The sequence below is a fragment of the Salmo salar genome, chromosome 11, assembly GCF_965601325.2.
Source record: "Salmo salar chromosome 11, fSalSal1, whole genome shotgun sequence".
Classification (NCBI taxonomy): domain Eukaryota; kingdom Metazoa; phylum Chordata; class Actinopteri; order Salmoniformes; family Salmonidae; genus Salmo; species Salmo salar.
The window spans coordinates 9,210,214-9,232,149 of record NC_138301.1 but is presented as its reverse complement, the minus strand read 5'-3'; the positions used below and the strand labels follow the sequence as shown (position 1 = coordinate 9,232,149).

Below are 21,936 nucleotides of genomic sequence, written 5' to 3'. Positions count from 1 at the left end.
TATTGTTGTGTAAAGGGTGTGTTGGTGAGACTGAGAGGGAGGAAGAGTGTGTGGTTGAGGCATTTGGTTTTTCACTCCACTTAACGTCAGCACTCTCCCACACAATAGCAAACAAACAAAAGACACTTCAAAATAGGTCCAACATGGCCTTGATCACATCTGCATCTGATCTCACAACCAGCCTGACAAGAGGCACAATGGTACATTTTGTGAAGTGTATGTATGCAGTACAGTGCCTGTCTAGTGCTAGCTGTACATTTCCCTCTCTCTCTCCCACACCCTTTATATTTTCCATTTGGAAGGCAGCACCTGTATGTACAAATCTTTCCTTCCACTTAAAAGGGCTTCTCTGTGCATTGTCCAGGAATACACACACACTCACTACACAGGCTTTTACCACACACACACACACACACCCACCCACACATGTATGCACACAGACAAACGCTCTACAATCTTCAGCCTAGTGGTTAGAGTGTTGGGCCAGTAACCAAAAGGTTGCTAGTTTGAATCCCCAAGGTGAAACATCTGTCGTTCTACTCTTGAGCAAGGCAGTTAACCCCCCACAACAACAGCTCCCCGGGCACCCAATGTGGAAGCCCCCCGCACCTCTCCAATTCAGAGGTTGAAAGCAGAAGTCAAGTTTCGGTTGGACCTCGTGTGCAATTGATGATACAAAACATGTATTATTTATTAAGACCTTCTATTTCTCTTTCTCCCTCTCTTTTACACACACACACACACACACACACACACACACACACACACACACACACACACACACACACCTACAGAGTTGGGTTGGTATGTCCACTCTCAGTGGACCCAGTGTTTGTGATAATTATCCCGACCCGAATGTTGGCACACCAAGAGGGAGCCACAAGTCGCACACAAAACTCTCAGGGACAAAAAAACATCAGCTGCAGGAGTAAAACATAAACACTCCCTCCGCTAAACCTTGGCCTTGTTAGTGAACACAACAGGAAAAACACGGCTAAATATAAAAGCCCAAACTTGGGGTACGCCTGTTCCATTTGCTCTCGGCTTGTGCAAGTCAATGTAAACAGTGGGCTACAGCCAACTGCGAAGTCAGAGTTCATCAGTTCATCCGCATTGGCCTGTTGAAGCGTGGGAGCGCATATGGAGGAGGCTGTGTCTGTGCTCTCACTACGTTTACTAAGCTCGGCATTGGTATAACACCAACACATTCTTAAGCACATTGCTGCAATATACAACATCAACAACAACAATTACATTGATTTGAATGACAAGTCACTTTGATGGTCCTCAGTTGTTTGGTCAAAACATACAGTGCATTCTGAAAGTATTCAGACCCCTTGACTTTTTAGACATTTTGTTACATTACTGACTTATTCTAAAATTGATTAAATAGTTTTTCCCCCCCTCATCAATCTACACACAATACCCCATAATGACAAAGCAAAAAACAGTTTTTAGACATTTTTGTACTTTGTTGGCAATGATTACAGTATTCTTGGGTATGACGCTACAAGCTTGGCACACCTGTAGGTGGGGAGTTTTCCCATTCTTCTCTTCAGATCCTCTCAAGCTCTGTCAGGTTGGATGGGGAGTGTCGCTGCACAGCTATTTTCAGGTCACTCCAGAGATGTTCGATCGGGTTTAAGTCCTGGCTGGGCCACTCAGAGACTTGTCGCGAAGCGGTGTGTTGGCTGTGTGCTTAGGGTCATTGTCCTGTTGGAAGGTGAACCTTCGCCCCAGTCTGAGGTCCTGAGCGCTCTGGAGAAGGTTTTCATCAAGGAACTTTTTGTACTTTCTTTCCCTCAATTCTGCCTAGTCTCCTAGTCCCTGCCGCTGAAAAACATCCCCACAGCATGATGCTGCCACCTCTATGCTTCACCGTAGGGATGGTTACAGGTTTCCTCAAAACGTGATGCTTGGCATTCCAAGCGGGCTGTCACGTGCCTTTTACTGAGGAGTGGCTTCCGTCTGGCCACCATAAAGGCCTGATTGGTGGAGTGCTGCAGAGATGGTTGTCCTTCTGGAAGGTTCTCCCATCGCCACAGAGGAACTCTGGAGCTCTGTCAGAGTGACCATCGGGTTCTTGGTCACCTCCCTGACCAAGAACCCGATGGTCACCTCCTTCTCCCTCGATTGCTCAGTTTGACGGACGGCCAACTCTAGAACGAGTCTTGGTGGTTCCAAACTTCTTCCATTTAAAAATGATGGAGGCCAGTGTTCTTTGGGACCTTCAATGCTGCAGAAATGTTTTGGTACCCATCCCCAGATCTGTGCCTCGACAAAATCCTGTCTCAGAGCTCTATGGACAATTCCTTCAACCTCATGGCTTGGTTTTTGCTCTGACATGCACTGTCAACTGTAGGACCTTATATAAACAGGTGTGTGCCTTTCCAAATGATGGAAAGGGACACACTAAACAAATCAAATCAATTGAATTTACCACCGGTGGACTCCAATCAAGTTGTAGGAACATCTCAAGGAGGATCAATGGAAATAGGATGCACCTGACCTTAATTTAGAGTCTCATAGCAAATGGTCTCAATACTTATATAAATAAGGTATTTCTGTTTTTTTAATTTTTAATACGTTTGAAAACAAATCTAAAAATCTGTTTTCACTTTGTCATTATGGGGTATTGTGTGTAGATTGATGAGGATAGTTTTTTTTTTTAAATCAATTTTAGAATAAGGCTGTAACGTAACAAGATGTGGAAAAAGTCAAGGGGTCTGAATACTTTCTGAATGCACTGTAGAGATTGAAGTTAACACTTTTGTAATAGAAAAAAATCCTACGTTCCTATACCAGCCTGTAAGACCACATAAAGTATTCTTGTCCTATGATGAAATTATACTGTAGGGCTGATCAGCCTGCCTTTATCTGTGGGTATGAGTTGGGCAGTCAGTGAGGCTCATTGTTCCTCTTCCAAAAGAAGGAAAGCCAATACAAGGGAGGGAACAGCTCCAGGAATGCTTGGGATTCTGAAATGTTATTCTCTAGGGAAAGTTTATTTCTGTCTTTTATCTGGAACCAGGGGAACGTTTCTCTCTGACACCATTCTTGTTCCTCACTCCACAGGTACCCACTGTATATTATATGCTCTTTATTGTTATTTTATTGTGTTTTTTTTGCTAAATATTTTCTTAAAACTGCATTGTTGGTTAAGGGCTTGTAAGTAAGCATTTTACTGTAAGGTCTACACTTGTTGTATTCAGCACATGTGACAAATAACATGTGATTTGATTTTGATTTGAAAAATAAAAAAATACATGAAATAAATTTGAATCATCACGTGGTTGCTATGGAATTGGATAAATATTGACTTAGTAAATTAGTAGCCCTAAGTAGACTATGTGAAGGAAAGATGCCACTATAATGCTAACTCTCCTACGGGATATTGGTGTGATTTTGAAGATGTTGCCATGAGGATAAGAAATTGCTTGTTGCCATGACCATGTATCCAAAACTCTTCCCAAAAAGTATTAAAGCTGCAGTCATAATAATAAATAGTTATTGTATTTGTGTGTGTGTGTCAGAATATATAAAATTAACATAGTTTGCCCAGGACATTAGCATCAATTGGTATGTTAGCTAGGTCTGTAATCTGTAAATTGGCTGAAAATAGCTATATTTCCAGGGAAATGTAGACTTACCTCTATCTTTTCACGTCAATAATGGTCCTCCCTGTAGGATACTCGGTGAGTAGGCTAACTTTCAGCTCTCTCTCTCTCTCTCTCTCTCTAGTTGTCTCTCTCGTGCGTGAGGTTCCCGTTGTAAAACTAGAGCCGCTTTAAAATATATCAGTACTGTAGAAATAGTAGCCTGCACATTTGAATTCCCTTTGGGCGAACACGTTTATGGAGCTCCGCAATGGTACATTTCAATCAGTTCACATGCGCTCCTTCTCCAGTACAGAAGGTGTCGGTAACACCATTTCTGTTCCCCTGTTTCACTCTGTGGTTCTCGACGCAGTTCCAGGAAGTGTTGATTACCGTCGTGCTAGCAGCACTAGCTGGATCACCATTAATACTTCCGGTTTTCGGATTTAGCCTCCAAAATAAAAGTACGCTGTAAACGCCATGTGTATGCTATTGCATCCCATTGGTTCCTGTATGAACACACCCGTATCCCCCTTACGCCTCGTATCACACCGACAGGGTTTTGCATTTTGGTTCGACCAGAAATACATTCATTTCTGATGGAACTCTGCGTTTGTCTTGCATCATTGCTTTGCAGAGGCAGTTACATTGCGTTCTCTGTGGTGCGTACGTTGGATTTATCGAACATATGTGTCAAACTGTATGTGAAGACAGAAATGGTAGCAGAAGTTGAATGTTCAACTTTTGTTGCACACATATCCAGATGATGCTGTGTAGCATTTTGTGCAATAAAACTGTAGGTGTGATCATGGCATAATAAAAGCCTACTGGTAAAAAAAATATGCAATTAATTATTTTTTAAATAAATCATTATTTGCATTGTATGATTCGTGTTTATTTACTGGTGCTGTTGTTAAAGGATGCGATTTTGAAATGTAATGTTTATGAAAAGTCTGTATATTTGTTGTATTGCACAAACAAATTGCACTGTACAGGAAAAACAATAGATTGTGTGTCTATAAAACTCGGGTCCAGTCTACTCACTAGAGTCCCTAGAATACAAATCAGATGAGTTTGAACAAAAAAACTAGGTCATAGGAAGTGTTGCTGGGCTTTTACTGTGGTCAAATGAGGTGCCTGGACAGTATATGATACAAATACAGCACTGTACATGAAAAACTATTCTTTGTGCCGATGTAAAAAAGTGGGGTGGGGAATACTCAGTAGGGTTTGTAGACTCTATATATGGTTTCATTTCAATAATAATACGGAGTGTTGCTGGCCTTTTACTCCACCCATTACATTGGCCACAATGCAAATCACCTCAGTGGTGGTCGGTGCCGTTTAAAATGAGGGAGGATGATTTATTTTACATTTTTTATGAGCATGGCCTTATTTCTATTACTGCATGTTGGATGACTGTCATTCATTTGCCCAGCTCAATGTAACATTGATAGGTTTAGGCTACTACATTTTCCCTGTACCCATCATGAGGTTGCTACAACCTAGCCCATGAATGAAAGTTTACAACGTAGGTAGACAGGTCGAAAGAATTTTGAGTAATCAAGGTGGCAGACAGTGACACATTCAATACCACCATTACCAGGGTGCAATCATTAGTCCAACCGTCACAAATGAGAGTTTCTATTGGGCAGTAGAGGTGCGTGGGTAAAATCACTGGGGAAGTGTTGTTTGCTCTATAACCTGTTAATTCATATGCCTTGCGACTGTGATATATAGGCCTACAGCAGAGACAATAAGAAGACACTGTGGCAGAATCAATTCTTATACCACACCTTTGTTTTAGCACAAAACCAGATAGCAACCTCTTTCCAGTGAAGTCCACAAAGCATATTGCACGTACAGTAACGAACAGGTACATGACCTACAGAATGGTCAAGCAAGTTTAAGTTTTTGACATTTTCGGACCACTAAACAACTATTGATTTTGAACCACAGAGAGTTACCGCAGGTCGCAAAGAAAACAGGAGCTGCCCCCTCTATTCCAGCACCATTTCACCTTCAACATTTCAACATCATCAGATCACCTCTGCTTAGTCTGATACAGTGACAAGAAGTCTACAGTAATGTGCACGGTTGAATGATACAGTGACAAGAAGTCTACAGTAATGTGCACGGTTGAATGATACAGTGACAAGAAGTCTACAGTAATGTGCACGGTTGAATGATACAGTGACAAGAAGTCTACAGTAATGTGCACGGTTGAATGCTACAGTGACAAGAAGTCTACAGTAATGTGCACGGTTGAATGCTACAGTGACAAGAAGTCTACAGTAATGTGCACGGTTGAATGATACAGTGACAAGAAGTCTACAGTAATGTGCACGGTTGAATGCTACAGCAAATAGAAAAGCACTGCAGTCCAGTGTGCATTTGTCCTAATGAAAACATCTTTATCTCCAACAAAAATATAGAGATAAACAAGCTCTCAAAAATTGATGACCAAAATATGATTTAAAAAAATGCATAAAAAATGTAAATAAAGATTGATTCTCTCATTTTGACAGTGGAAAAGAAAGTTGACCACTTTCAGAGCTTTGCTCTCCATCTTGTTTCTATTTAAGTTGATTGTTCAAGTAGGAAATTCAATGTTCATACAAAAAAGTGAGGGGAAAAAATGTCCAGAAATAAGCTAATAACACTAAATAATGACTGGTCTCCTTTCAAAATTATAATTTTCTTTTTTTCATTCAATTAGTCTTTTCAAAAACAAGACCAGGCATCAAAAGTGAATAGAAGCCCAAGGGAATCTACAAATTATTGAGACTAAGCCGCAGCACTTTTCCTGACAGCACACTTCATTCAATTAGTCTTTTCAAAAACAAGACCAGGCATCAAAAGTGAATAGAAGGCCAAGGGAATCTACAAATTATTGAGACTAAGCCCCAGCACTTTTCCTGACAGCACACCTCTGTGTTGGATTTTAAAACAATATAAAAACAGGTAAGCACGTGGAACCATTCACATTCCCAACTACATGTGGTACTAAATGGACAAGCGTTATTCGACGTTCAACATTAAAACCTATTCAGTCTGTCTACAAACAGGCTCTCAAAGTGCTCGATAGGAAGCCCAATAGCCATCATCACTGTTACATCCTCAGAAAGCATGAGCTCCTGAGTTGGGAAAATCTTGTGCAATACACCGACGCATGTCTTGTATTCAAGATCCTAAATGGCCTAGCTCCCCCTCCACTCAGTATTTTTGTTAAACAGAAACCCCAAACATATGGCAGCAGATCCACAAGGTCTGCCATGAGAGGTGACTGTATAGTTCCCTTAAGGAAAAGCACCTTTAGTAAATCCGCTTTCTCTGTGAGAGCTTCCCATGTCTGGAATACACTGCCATCAGACACACATAACTGCACCACATATCACACTTTCACAAAATGCATGAAGACATGGCTAAAGGTCAATCAGACTTGTGAACATAATCCCTAGCTGTGTATTGCCGCTTTCCATGTTGTCTGTTGTCTGTAGCTTGTGAGGTGTGGAAACACTTTGTTGTTTTTATGGATTTTGTCTTGTTGCTTTTTGTTCTATGTTGCTCTGTCTGTATGCTACATCTTGCTTGTCCTATGTTGCTCTGTCTGTATGCTATGTCTTGCTTGTCCTATGTTACTCTGCGTGTGCTCACTGTTCAATGATTGTCTATATTGTAATTGTTTTTAATAACCTGCCCAGGGACTGCGGTTGAAAATTAGCCGGCTGGCTAAAACCGGCACTTTTACTGAAACGTTGATTAATGTGCACTGTCCCTGTAAAAATAAAATAAACTCAAACTCAAACTCAAACACTTACTTCCACTACGTTTGAACATCATTAGGCTATACAGTAGATCATAAAATAGATATATAATGTAACTATATTAAACTTGCATCTCTTCTTGTCTGAACTCTTGTCTGAGGTTGCATTGCTATTTATCTTTCACCAGTCTGAACACAAAAGCTAAGGTGCTAGAAAGAAAAACATTCATGCACATTTTTTGAAAGAGCTGTCTATGCAATGCCATGTTATTTAATGTTCTGTACTGTGGTTCATTAGTAGTTCATTAGTAGATAAATAAATAACAGACAAATAAAAAAAGACTCATTCGTCCTGTCTGTCATGTCTATTCCTTTACCATTTCCATTCTTCTGCAGGGGTGGCAGTGAGCTTTCTTCTTCCTTTGCCTACACTGTCTGGGATGCTTTCATCATTGACCCAATTTTTGGTTCATCCAAAAAGGACAGCCATTCCCAAGTGTGATTCTTCTTGCACATGTCCATGCCTTCAATGGCAATACTGACTGCCTATGGCTTAGCTTTTTCTAATTGATCGAATATTGCCAAATCCTTCCTAAATCGATCATTTTTCTTTGACAGGAGATCTAGATCGACTGGAAGCATCATACAGCATACCTTCAGAAAACTGGCTAGGATCAACTCAACAATCTGAACAGTCGACTCAAAAAAGTCTGTGTCTGACCACATGGTAAGCCTGTCAAACACAAGGTTCTTGGGTACCTCAATGTCATCAAACAAGCATGCATTTCCTTCAACAAGGTCTCTCCCATCTTCCTGCCATTCATTGAGTTTGGTAACAAGGGTTTGGTATCTTTCTTCCATCTCCAACACGTTTCCCTTCAAAGTCAAGGCTCTCCAGAGAGGATCAATGATAAGCTTGGACACCAGACCCAGAGCTCTGCATCCGGCCTTGAACTGTTGAACCTCCAAGTCAGCAAACTACTCTCAGCTCTGTACGTACTGGTAAACTCAACCAAATCATCATGGATGCTATACACCCCAGCATAATTATGAAACAGACCATCAATTCTGTGTCCAATGGATAGAGACAAAGGAACTTCATCAAATTCTCTTTTGCTGGTCAAAAAGGTTTGGAACGCAACGAGCTGACCGTCCTCTGCCCATCCAAGCTCTTGCACAGCATCACACACATAATTCACCAAACACACTGTTCCAGACTCCAACTCTGTTGTCCCAATGTTAGGGGAGCTATGGACTCCTACTTCTTTATCTCCTAAAATCATATTTTCCCAAAGTACAAGAGTCGTTTTTGCCTCGTGAATGAACTGAGCCATCAATCCATTGTAATCCACAGAATAGCTTGACTTACAAGGGACATCATTGTCTTCTCAGTGGAACTAAAGGCAACATGTTTCTCAACTATCAGTGGTAGGATGTCTGATCTGTATTCAGCGAGGATTTGTTCAAATTTCTTTTCAGAACCAGTCCCAATACCTTTAAGCAGAAGTCAGTGGGTCCATTATCCTGGCCAAGCTTGACTGTTGTTTCATCTGTTTCGATAGAGATGGTCTCTTCAGCATACAGAGACCATACAGTTCCTGCATCAACGACCAGATATTTCAAACCGATCTTGCTAACCATCTTCTCCTCTGTATCGTTTGCCTCTTGTATCCTATTCGAATCCAATCTTTATGACAATCTTTCAAGTGGAGTAGCTTCTTTTTTCTTGCATTCTTTAGCCACAAGAGGTATTATAAACACTTACTTTTAAAATTCTTCATTTGTGACATGTTTCCGTTTAGCCATTTGTTTCAGTTTAGATGAAATATTTATGGCAAATTGACAGCGTTTTTATTTTATTTGCAAATCTAGATTCAAATTATAATCCAGAATATCATAGACAGTATACATACAGTATATCCCCTTTTTGTATTTTTTGCTAACTTATGAACCTCATACTTTACAACATTAGTCAGTAACTGTGAGTCACGTTTTGTTTTGGATGCCAGTTTGGATCTCACATCAAGTTCCACACCTACTTTTTTGCACAAGGGGTAGCAGTTTTTCACCACTTTCTCTGCAAAGGGCATCACATGTGCCTGTTTAATGTTGCTGACCGGGACCTTTGTGAGTTCACTCTCGTTGGAGATGGTCTATTTCTTCACAGACTGAAGAACTAGGCCTACTTGTTGAGCTCTATGACATTTCTCTGCCTTAATTTCTCTTGCTTTGCAAGTGGCTCTTTCTCCCCTTTTCCTTCTCAAATCTAATTGTCTTCTTTCTGTTACTTTTTTCAGTCCTTGATATTTCCATACAATTGAGTTGATTGAGTTAATGACCTGCATTTTACTGTAAATCACTGCAGGTTTCTGTCTTGTGCCAACTGTCACGATGTGCACAACTGGTTGAAGGTAAGTCAGGTGCAGGAGAGCAGAGATTGGTGATAACAGGCGCACTTTATTCATGCCGAAGGAAAACAGCGATAACGCCCAAAGTACACAAACAGTACAATAAACAAAACACACGGGTCAAACACATACCCGGCGCAAACCAGCCTGATGCGAACCACACGTAACAAACAAACAATTCCACACACAGACATGGGGGGGGAACAGAGGGTAATATACATTTAGTCAGATGAGGGAATGTGGACCAGGTGTGCGGAAAACCAAGACAAAACAAATGGAAAATGAAAGGTGGAGCGGCGATGGCTAGAAGACCGGTGACGTCGACCGCGGAACGCCGCCCGAACAAGGAGAGGGCCCGACTTTGGCGGAAGTCGTGACACCAACCCCCAGTGAGAATATTTCCTTTAAATACGGAGGTCTCCTTTTATGCACCATGCATGTCATTTTCTTAACAACTAGTCTCAACTTTGCAATAATATATGTAGACAGCTTGGTTTTCTTAATAGGCAACTCATGATCAAAATTGTGCTTTACGACATCAATGACAATTTGCTTGTAAGCTCCACATACTTCTTTGGCAAAATTACCAAGTTCAATGATTACACCTTTGGTCAATAAATCCATATCATGTTTCTCTTTTGCCCCACAATTGGATTTCACATCAAGTTCTAATCCTATTTTATTACAGAGGGGGTAAGGGTCCTTCATTGTTTTTTATGTTGTTGTCACGTCCTGACCAGTGTAAGAGATCATTTTCTATAGTAGATGGATCAGGGCGTGACAGGGGGGTGGTTGTTTGACAGTCTGTGTTGTTATTTCTATGTTGTGGGTTTTAGGTTTTCTGTTTCTATGTCGGGTGTTGTTTGGGGTTGATCTCCAATTGGAGGCAGCTGTTTCTTGTTGCCTCTGATTGGAGATCGTATTTAGGTAGGGGGTTTTCTTATTGTATGCTGTGGGTTGTTAATTGTGAGTAGTGTGTTTTCCTGCTCTGCGTCACGGCTTTATTGTTTTGTATTTTTCAAGTTTATTGTATATGGCATTCGGTTTCACAAACCCCTAACTCCGATCCTTCAGAAAGCCATGACAGTTGTAGACACCATTAGACACCAGTTTTGGTTCCTTGCAAGGCTGTACACTGTTCCATCAGCACACTGTGTTACATCTGTCTCAGTTAACAGGTTGTCTGTCTTGACATGCTGAGTAAGTCTGGATACGATGTCCAGATCAGATTTGTCCATTCAAAGCATGTCAGCAGGTTCAGGATTTTCCGACACAGTAATAATTCTTTACAGTTGAAAGGGCATATTGCGATCCTTTTATCGTGTTGGGATCAAGAAGGGTAAACACTTCCATTACCAATCCAGGTTTTCCTAGAGCAGTTTTTAGTTTTATGATCAATTCTCTTAATATGTGCATAGTACGCGTTGCAAAGTCATTCCTTTGATGCTTTTGCAAACCAAGATCAAAGTTGTACTCTAGAATGTCACAGACAACATGCTGCTGAGCTCTATTAACTTCTTTAGCAAAATCAGAAACCACAACCATCACACCATCAGTCAGCAACTGCAAATCTAATTTCTGTTTGGATGCAGACCCAACATTGAAATCCAAGACAGTTTTTTTGTAGTTGGAGTATGGGTCCTTCAACTTTATTCCAGGTGAGGACTTTTGCGAAATATGTTTTGAGTAATTAACACGACGTTGCCAAATATCCCCATCTTTTCTCCTTTTTTGTGCCTTTTCCGTCTTTTTTTATTTTAACGTCATAGTTTTCCTCTTGAGCAGAGGTAAAAGTCAATGGATTACAATAGGCTAGAAGAATAGGCCTGGGTCCTAATATGACATGGCTGCAGCACTGGAGTTAAATTACGGTCGCTTGCGGTTGCAAGTGAAATTATCAGAAAGGGTTTGGCAATACTTTAGCTTGGGAGATTAACATAATCAGTCAGCACTTTATCATTGTTTAGGGGCTGCATTTGAAAGCTGCTAAATATCTGTGCAGTTGGGTTGATCTGTCCTCCCCCCCAAAAAACATTCTGCAACTAGATGTTGTGACTGAGACAAGGTACATCCTTTTTCCAATCACTGGGTGATATGTAAAAACATGACTCATCTTTGATTAAATTCGCTATGGGGTGCTTGGGTTATCCTGTTCTGTGTGAACATGGACAAAACCTTTATCACCCACGTTTCAGGGATGCAAACTGGTGAGGGCTCAAAAAGGTGACACTTTTTTTTCACTGAAACATGCAAGAAATCCCTGCTAGGGGGAAATGCACGTTTGAACTAATTAAATAACAAAGAATATGGTCTACATGATCAGTCTCTGTGTGTAAAATAAAAAGTGGTTAATGTGAACCTAACTCAAGGCAAAAAAATGTAAAGAAAGCAATCCAATGTTATTTGTTGCCTAGACTCTACTGCAAATTACACTCAAGTCTTGAGAAAAAACATAACACTAATATTGCAGTTAGCCATGACAGTCTTTATAATATAACGCTTGTGACCACACACATCTAAATATTGCACTTGGGGAAAAAACGTCTTAAAGTAGAATGAAACAAACAGGCATTCTATTTTTGCTCTATTATAGTAGCCACTAGAGTAGACATCGATTAAGTGCACAAGGCTACATGTGTGGAAAAATAGCATTCACTGAGTAAAACATGTAATAATCCCCCTCACTCACACACAAGTGTTACTGTCAAGTTCAACACAACAAAAGCAATATCTTTGGGCTACACTGCAGGTTATTACATTGTACCTTTCTGCCTGTGGACATCTGTTCTACAATGTGCCAGCAGAGCATGATGCCCTTTGTTGGCATAATTTATCTCTTTCAGGCAGAGAGTACACCTTGCATTCCCCTTTTGATCCACTGTATTGAAAAATTGAGAAAGAGGGAAAGTGTGTGGTGTCCCTTTCACCTCTATAGTGGCATCCAGCTTAAGCCAGGCCCAGCTCCAGCTACACTTGATCCCTGAATCCACTAGTTTAACAAGCAATGCCTCATTCTCTCATTCTGAAAATTAACCACATACCGTAGAGGGAAAACATTAGTTCACAGATAGTAGTTAGTTCGTTAGCTAGTTAACTAGTTAACATTTCACACAGATTGCCAGGGTCCAATAAGCAATTAACACGTTATAACTTGAGGAAAGGCAAGGAGTCGTATACCAGTTAATACTATAGCGAATTGGTTAGATTACTAATGTTAGCTCATCTGATGTTGTTGTCTGACTTTATTAGCCAGCTAATTTTCACACCATAAACTAAATTATTTGATCAGTTAAATTGGCTATTTTTACTCAACATTTCTCTGGCTAGCTAACAGAGAATTTGATCCAGCTAGCCAGATACTTAACAATGCTAACAATACTTGTTCCACCATACTTTCTCCCTCACCTCAAACTTTCAAAATGCCAGCTGTTTTTCGGTTACAGCTCATGAAGTAGGCTTCATCACCTTCTCACCCCCCATCTCTGTGGCCAGGCTTCTCACCTACCTCTTCGCTATTGTTCTGGGGACGTGCTGCTGTTACTGGAAAACTGCCTTTCCACTCTCTGCTGTCTTTCAAGAGCGTGCGTTGATGCTGTAACTACTGTAGCAAATTGGTTGTCTCTTCTCTCTTCAGTCACATGGTGCATTCTGTTGTTATGTGAACGATTGGCTGATGTAACGCGTGTCGTGTGTGGAGGACCAAGACGCAACAGGGAAGTGTATACTCATCTTCTTTTTTAATATTGAAGAAGGAGAAACAAATGAAACACGTATACTATTAACGGAACCGACACTAACAGTTCTGTCAGGTGATAAGCACAAAACAGAATACAACTACCCACAATCCACAATACAAACAAACCCCTAATTATAGGACCTTCAATCAGAAGCAACGAGGAGCCGCTGCTTCCAATTGAAGGTCAAGAACAAAACTGCACATAGAAACAGAGTGACTAGAATAAACATAGAAAATGCCCTAACATAGAACATATACCAAAACTCTAGACCACTCTAATCAAACACCCCTTGTCTATAACCATAGACTAACAATCCCCGAAACATATAAACAAAATACCCCCTGCCACGTCCTGACCATACTAAACACTAACAAATAACACCTTTACAGGTCAGAACGTGACAGCTGAGCCTTGGATACAGCCAGTATTGCTCCAAACGTGCATCACTCGTTCGCTTACAGCCAATAGTGATCCAAAGCCCCCTTCAAAAAAACTTTTCTCATCGGATCTACACGAATCACGTAGGTCGCCAAAAGGTGACTAGTTTGCATCCCTGATGTTTACAGCTGTTTGAGGTTGAGCACCAACAGTTGTTGTTGAATTCGTTTTAATCTCCCTATCACTTGATTTTGTATCTTCCAACAGACCACAAATAAGGCTTTGTTTTGTTGTGTCGTACCAATTTTCAGCATATGAATAACCTGCATCAAAAGTGTCAGACCAAATGATTACTGGGGATATCTCCACCTCATCTGGCTTTATATCTACATCCATCTCACACCAACTAAACTAGCTATCTGGGTGACAGCCAGGGTCAATTTAAATGAAGTAAGTTAGGCTAGACCTAGTCATTTCCATGTAGCTGACCAGGCCTATCTCCTTAAGCCTATCAATCAAATTGATTTTATAAAGCCTGGTGCAACAACAGTGAAAATGAGGAGATTCTGAGGAAATAAGTTCTATAATATTAGATATAACGTTAGTGGTGTAAATACAGTTAACAACTGACCAAGAGAGTAGCCTTCCATATGACAGTTGGGAATTTGATAAAAAGTTGGTCCTACGGCAAAATACCTCATCTTCCAGGTGGGTGACTGGTTAGCTTAGCCCGACGGTGCATATCGAAACATTTAAAAATCATTCGAGACACTTAGCTAGCATCTAAGTCACTAAGATTGTGAAATCCTATTGGCACGTTCTAGCATTTATTTGCATATTTCCGTTAGGGAATGACTACTCTGTGTGCGTGTGCAGTAACTCAATTTTCCCTTGCAGTCCTTCTAAACAATGCAACTTTGGCAAAGGGTAAAAGTCTACAAAATGCAGTCCACTTTGTTTGTTACAGATTATAATTTGGGAAGCAGAAAACTGTATGGAGATCAAATGTTGCATCAATGAGAAAATGTGCAGAATGTCGGCCAAAATCCATCTCTCTCCATCTTCTCCCACTTGCCGGCCACTGGGCTTCCTCTCATCACCATATTTGGTAGTGAGTGGAAATGCCAACCGGATGCTTCACATTTATACATCCCGGGAAATATCTGTCTCATTGTTCTATCTGTGCTTTGAGTGTGTCTGAAAGTGGGCGTTGCAAAAGAAGGGGGAGATGAACAGAAATGGGTGTAACATCAGTGTTCCATTATTGCTTAGACTGGCCATAGGGTGCACCGGGGGTCAGCTTAATGTTTACATAGCAGGCTAAGAGAACTACCATAGCAGCTGCCAAAGAAGAAGAAGAAGAGTTTGCTCGGGTTGGGACATGCTGTAAATGGTGGACAAGAAAAAAAGGAAGAAAGTGGAACATTTTATGTATAAATATGGAGTAGGGGATTGCACAAGCCTTCTGGAAGATCTGGTGAAGGAGAAGACGGTGGACAAGAAAAAAAGGAGAAAAGTGGAATATATTTTGAGTGAATATTGAATGGAAGAACTCAAAACCTTTGGAAGACTTTGAGGAGGAAATTGAACGTGACGAGAGTGAGGATGTATTAACTGTGGAAGTTGCAGTGATGACTGCTGAGAAGAAGTTGAGTGTAGAGGGAAGTAGTATGGTGAGGAACTTTGGCATTGAGTGCAAAAAGAGTGATACGTGCCCAAGTAGTTCAGAGATGGAACTTGGCGAGAGTGAGGAAAGTGAACTCGGTGGTGAGGACCGCCGAGTTCGGGCCTCATCCCGAGGATGATAAGGATGATTTTGGCCCAGTGGGAGTAAGATTTGTAGAGAAAATGGATCCTTGCATTTTGGCTGATCCATATTTTTTTTAAACCAGGCAAGTCAGTTAAGAACAAATTCTTATTTACAATGACAGCCTACCCCAGTCAAACCCGGACAACACTGGGCGCCTCCCTATGGGACTCCCAATCACGGCCAGATGTGATATAGCCTGAATTCGAACCAGGGACTGTAGTGACACCTCTTGCACTGAGATGCAGTGTCTTAGAACACTTTGCCACTTGGGAGCCCATATGTGGTGTCAGGCTGGGTGGAGGAGAGGTTGGGAACTGTTGAGTTGGTGAAGGTAACTCGGAGTAGACTCATGATGATTTATTGTGTTTCCTCCACTCAGAGGGAGCGGGTGCTCCAGATTACGAGATTAGGGACAAGAATTGTGACTTGCTTTGCTCTCTGGAGCAGGGCGCCTATGAAAGGTGTTACAACGGGGTCGGCATTAAGTGTTGAGGAGGAGCAGTTGAAATGGAAGATTCCCTGTGTCTGTGACACCTGCCGTTTGGTGAGACGTAGAGCCGGTGGAGATTGTGTGGAAACGGAAAAGGCATTATCTGTCATGCTGAGTTTATATGCCAGATAAGGTCAAGGTAGGAAGTGTCAGTTATCCCGTGAGAGCTTTTGTTACAAAAATATTATGGTTTTAGGTTTCAAGTGTATGGGTATGTTGCAGCAATGTGTAGGAGGGAGATGCCTAAATGTGAGAAGTGTGCAGGAGGGCATGAGACGATGGAATGTGTGGTATCTGTGGAGAAAGTTGTGTGTTAGTTGTGGGGGAGTGTGTTAGATCGGAGGTGTCCGGTGAGAGAAAGGCAGATTGAGGTTTTCATGGTTAGAGTAGTACAGAAAGTGTTGTATGCCAAAGCAGTGAGAAAGTGGTAGAGGAAGATGGGTGCAGGGTGATGGATTCCTGTGAGTAGGCAAGAGAGAGTGATGGGAAGAATATGTTCTTCAGTAAGGTGGACTTTTTAGCATGTATAGCCATGGTTGTCAGTTGTACTGCAGAAATGGATTGAAAATCACAGGAAATAGTGGTTGTGGTGGCAGCGGCAGAGAAGTATTTCGGATTGCAAAGATTTACTGCATAACAGCTACAGGGGGTGTTGAGTGGTCTGGAGTAGGACTAGATAGAATTAAATATTGGGGTTGGGTGGTGTATTATTTTGTGATATTTTTTTTGAAAGGGCTTTTAGTTAGCATGGCAATTTTTATTTTTCACAATTTTGTATTACTGTATCAAAGAATTGAATGTAGTTAGGCCGTGAATGGTCTCACACACCAGTACAGTAGGTGGCGGTGTATGCACCTAAAAGTTGGATGCTATTCGCCAACCAAATCCCATAGAAAAATGTAGCAGGCTAGGAGAATTAACATAGCAGTTTAGGATAATTCATGTGGCAGGTTAGTCGAATGAGGTTAAGGTTAGGAAAAGGATAAGGCTTAGCTAAAATGCTACAGTTGTCAACAATCTACTCATAGTGAAGCCCAGACAGGCAAAACTGTCTTGAGTGGCAACAAATCTGCCCAATTAACTGATTCACTTTCCATACACCCACTTCTGCTGATCCTCCCACTTTTGTTGACATGCCCACTTTCAGACACACTCCATGTGTGACACACTTCATAAAGGCTTCATAAACACTACATAAATACTTCACAAATTGTCTATTAACGTATGTCATACTCTACAAATGGTGTGTAAACATACATATTGAGTTATGTCACATTTGGCAATTCACTCTACAGTGGCAATGGTTATGTAACCCTTTATAGTATGACAAACACTTATAAAGGATTTGTGAATGTAGTGCTTGTACTTGGTTTAAAGTGGGACAGATGTTTCAATAAAGGCTACAGAGGCAGATAGCCAAGAATGGAAAAGCTGGCTGTATTACGTGGAGATGATTGGACAAAAAAGGTTGCTTAATTAAGAACAGTTGGTGAAGACAAAGAAATCCTAATAAAAATCGTATGGACTAGTCCAATGTAAACACTTTGATTACAACTAACATACAAAACTACATTACAAATATTTATTTCACAATCCCCATACAAAAATACCAAGTTGTGAGATTTATGTCCCTTGAAAATATTTACAGGATCATGCATGTCTACAGTTCTTTTACAGGTAAAAAAAGGGAATACAATCTTATTCAGATACATTTATCAATGAAACACTCAAGGATGTTGTTTATACGAGTCGGGTAGAATACTGCTCTTACTGCTCTCTCGGTTTGCGGACCCAGCTTCCGACAGGGCAGGCGGAGGGGCAGGTTCCGGGTCGAGAGCCAGACCCGGTCCCCCGATGTGAACACCGGGGCCTCACTGCGGTGACGGTCTGCGCCCACTTTCTGGCGCAGCACGGCGTGCTGAAGATTAACATGGGCGGCGTCCCATGTCACCTCCGCAATCTGGAACCAGTCATCCACCGCAGGAGCTTCGGTCTGACTCTGATGCCAAGGAGCCAGAACCGGCTGATACCCTAACACACACTGAAAGGAAGAGAAGTTAGTGGAGGAGTGGCGGAGCCAGGGCACGAACGCTGCCCACTCACCTGGCTGGTCCTGGCAATAAGACCTCAGAAACCTACCCACATCCTGGTTAACTCTTTCCACCTGCCCGTTACTCTCCGGGTGAAAACCTGAGGTAAGGCTGACTGAGACCCCCAGACGTTCCATGAACGCCCTCCAGACCCTCGAAGTGAACTGGGGACCCCGATCAGACACTATATCCTCAGGCACCCCATAGTGCCGGAAGACGTGAGTAAACAGGGCCTCCGCAGTCTATAGGGCCGTAGGGAGGCCGGGCAAAGGGAGGAGACGACAGGACTTAGAAAAACGATACACAATGACCAGGATCGTGGTGTTTCCCTGTGAAAGTGGAAGATCGGTTATGAAATCCACCGACAGGTGCGACCACGGCCGTTGTGGAACGGGTAAGGGTTGTAACTTACCTCTGGGCAGGTGCCTAGGAGCCTTACACTGGGCGCACACCGAACAGGAGGAAACATAAACCCTCACATCCTTAGCCAAGGTGGGCCACCAGTACCTCCCACTAAGACAGCGCACTGTCCGACCAATCCCAGGATGACCAGAGGAGGGTGAGGTGTGGGCCCAAATGATCAATCGGTCGCGGACAGCAGACGGAACGTACAGACGCCCAGCTGGACACTGAGGGGGAGTGGGCTCTGCACGTGACGCCCGCTCAATGTCCACGTCCAGCTCCCACACTACCGGTGCCACCAAACAAGAGGCGGGGAGTATGGGAGTGGGATTCATGGACGGCTCCTCTGTGTCATACTGCCAGGACAGTGCATCTGCCTTAACGTTCTGGGAATCTGGTCTGTACGAAAGGGGAAGAGGGTGTAGACTGAGAAAGGCGGGAATTACGCAAATGAGTCACTACACACTTGATAATTATATTTATTGAAATGCTAATCCTTTGCACATGAACGCTCACTCATTCAGGAATAATTGCAATCAATATATATATTTACGCTCAGTGTGTCGTCGTGATCTCTGTTGGAATCTTCCGTCTTTCTGTTGGAAAGTTTGTCCGCCGTCTCTCTCTCTTCCGTGGTTAGAATGGATAGTTCAGAGTCCCATTCAGAAATGTTCTTATATAATAGATATTTCGGCGGTTGTCGGTCCTCACATTCACGGGTACATCATTTCTAGCTGCAGACTAGTAATTAGTATCGAAGAGTAGCTCTTATTCTGTCGGATCGATAGTCTCATAGTTTAACCACATGGTATGGTTAAAAGATTCAGCAACCATTACAACCTTAGCTCCCTCGAGGGTTGAGGTACGCATGGTCTCTACTCAAACCTTAGCTCCCTCTGTGATCGAGGTACTGGTCTACTGGGAAATTCCCAAGGTGGGGGTTATATCCAGAGGAGGAAAGGGCTGCCCCATGACGCTGCCCCATACAACAATTAGATGCAAGCCTCACAACTGAGACTCTTGTATAAACAGAGTTCTGGTAATGTGGCTGTATTGTCTCTCATGAGTTTCACAAACTTTAAACGAAATGGACCGGTCGTAGCTGGATTCTCCCCAGGCCGTGTACACATTCTCCAAAACATGGACATTGTTCAGTTCTCAAGTTCTATGATGGAGAAGAGGGTCCTTTGTTCTCCTGTGAAACCTTTTCTCTATACTGTCTGGCCATGAGGAAAGAGACGCCTCTAGGAATTTATGACCTGCGATAACATAGCCTGGGTGTAGGGGGAAGAGAGCGAGGTGGTGAGAGAGAGAGAGGGGGATGGTGCAGAGAGAGGGGGATGGTTCTCGGGCCTGCTGTAGACTGTCCGAAGCTAGTGCCTTACAACTATAGACTTATCATGTAGTTATCAACTTAGGATAGTGCCCTAGCTGTGTTTGCTAGGGATGGGGAAAAGTGTGACACAAAACAGGCCCCCTAGGACTGGAATTGCCCAGGCCTGGTCTACGGGGATGACCTATGGACCTCTGGGGAGAAATTGGTGATTCATGTAGCTATAGACTCAAAGGGGCTTCAGGGTCTATTTTCAACTTTACCAAGGCTGCGCACATGCCAAGGGAAAGAAAAACAAATATCCCGGTAGGCTGCAACCTGTTCAGAATGAGTCTGACGTCATCAGATCATTCTCATGTCAATGACAGTGTGTCAGTAAGAATCGGTGCCGACCTCAAACCATATGCCAAGGGGACCTGTTGTGGTTTTACTTCACGTCAATGTCTCTTACACCATTGTAGTGGCGGCAGGTATAAAGGAGTCTATTTCATAACTATGTTATCCACAAAGGAGCTTACCTCACGACTGAAGTACTCTGTAAGCACTGAACCAGTCGTACGTGGTGTGATCATGGTTCATGACTTCTAATAACTTTCCTCTTGAATGGAGGATTCTATTTATTAGCAGCATGTGTGTTAACCATCAGAAGAGTGTTTTGGAGATTCCCTTCCACGTGTTGCAATCTGAGTGACTACTACCTCCTCTGTCACTGTTATCAAGGGCAATTCGACTTGTTAGGTCTCTAACCTTCTTATTCACTGTTGCTGGACTGACTTTTGCTGGCATTGGTACTGGTTCCCAAGGGGACCAGCTATCCTACCGATTTATTCCGAAATGTAATCCTACCGGAACACATGATTAAAGAATTTTACTACTAAAGGGTGAGACTGATTTTCTTAAACACAACCTCCAATTGGGGAAAGTTAACTTTTAGAAAGTCCTGTTCTAGGAACAGGTCACACATGTTATAGATACCAGGACAGAGTCCTGATGAAAGCGATTCCAGAATAAGATCCTGAGGTACTATAGAGATACCAGGACAATATCCTGAAGTAATATACCATGGGTTACAATCATAAGATGTAATGCATGAGCTATGTTAAGAGATACCAGGACAATGTCCTGAAGTAATATACCATGGGTTACAATCATAAGATGTAATGCATGAGCTATGTTAAGAGATACCAGGACAATATCCTGAAGTAATATACCATGGGTTACGATCATAAGATGTAATGCATGAGCTATGTTAAGAGATACCAGGACAATGTCCTGAAGTAATATACCATGGGTTACGATCATAAGATGTAATGCATGAGCTATGTTAAGAGATACCAGGACAATGTCCTGAAGTAATATACCATGGGTTACGATCATAAGATGTAATGCATGAGCTATGTTAAGAGATACCAGGACAATGTCCTGAAGTAATATACCATGGGTTACAATCATAAGATGTAATGCATGAGCTATGTTAAGAGATACCAGGACAATGTCCTGAAGTAATATACCATGGGTTACAATCATAAGATGTAATGCATGAGATATGTTAAGAGATACCAGGACAGAGTCCTGATGAAAGTGTTCCGGGATAAAATCCTGAAGAAATAAGAAAATAGTCCTTCAGTTTGGAGAATTTAATTTTTTTAATAAACATTGTAAAAGAAAATTAGTTAATCAGTGTACTGGTAAAACAGTTGGTTATGATTGGGAAGCAAACTATAAATGTAAACCCTACACGGACATGTGCATAGGAGGAACTACCATATGGGTACAACATTTAAAATGACAGAGTAATTAAAAAATATTTTGATGGAGTAGAAATGACTCTTTTTAAATTATAAGAAAGAGGTTTCTAACCAAATACTGTTGTTTTGTGTGTTTATTTCTGTGTGTGTGTGTGTATAATGGAGTTTCACAAAGGGA

At 41.9% G+C, this 21,936-nt stretch overlaps 1 protein-coding gene across 2 annotated transcripts in view; it reads right to left on the bottom strand.

Moving 5' to 3' along the window:
- Positions 1-3,989, bottom strand: part of LOC106561924 (tetraspanin-4) — a 109,178-nt gene extending 105,189 nt beyond the window's left edge. The window contains exon 1 of one of the 2 annotated variants that reach the window (XM_045688973.2): positions 3,651-3,989. The gene's annotated coding sequence lies outside the window, so the exon portion shown is untranslated. The remainder of the gene's footprint in view (positions 1-3,650) is intronic. The other variant, XM_014126328.3, reaches the window with a different exon arrangement.
- Positions 3,990-21,936: the final 17,947 nt, after the last annotated feature.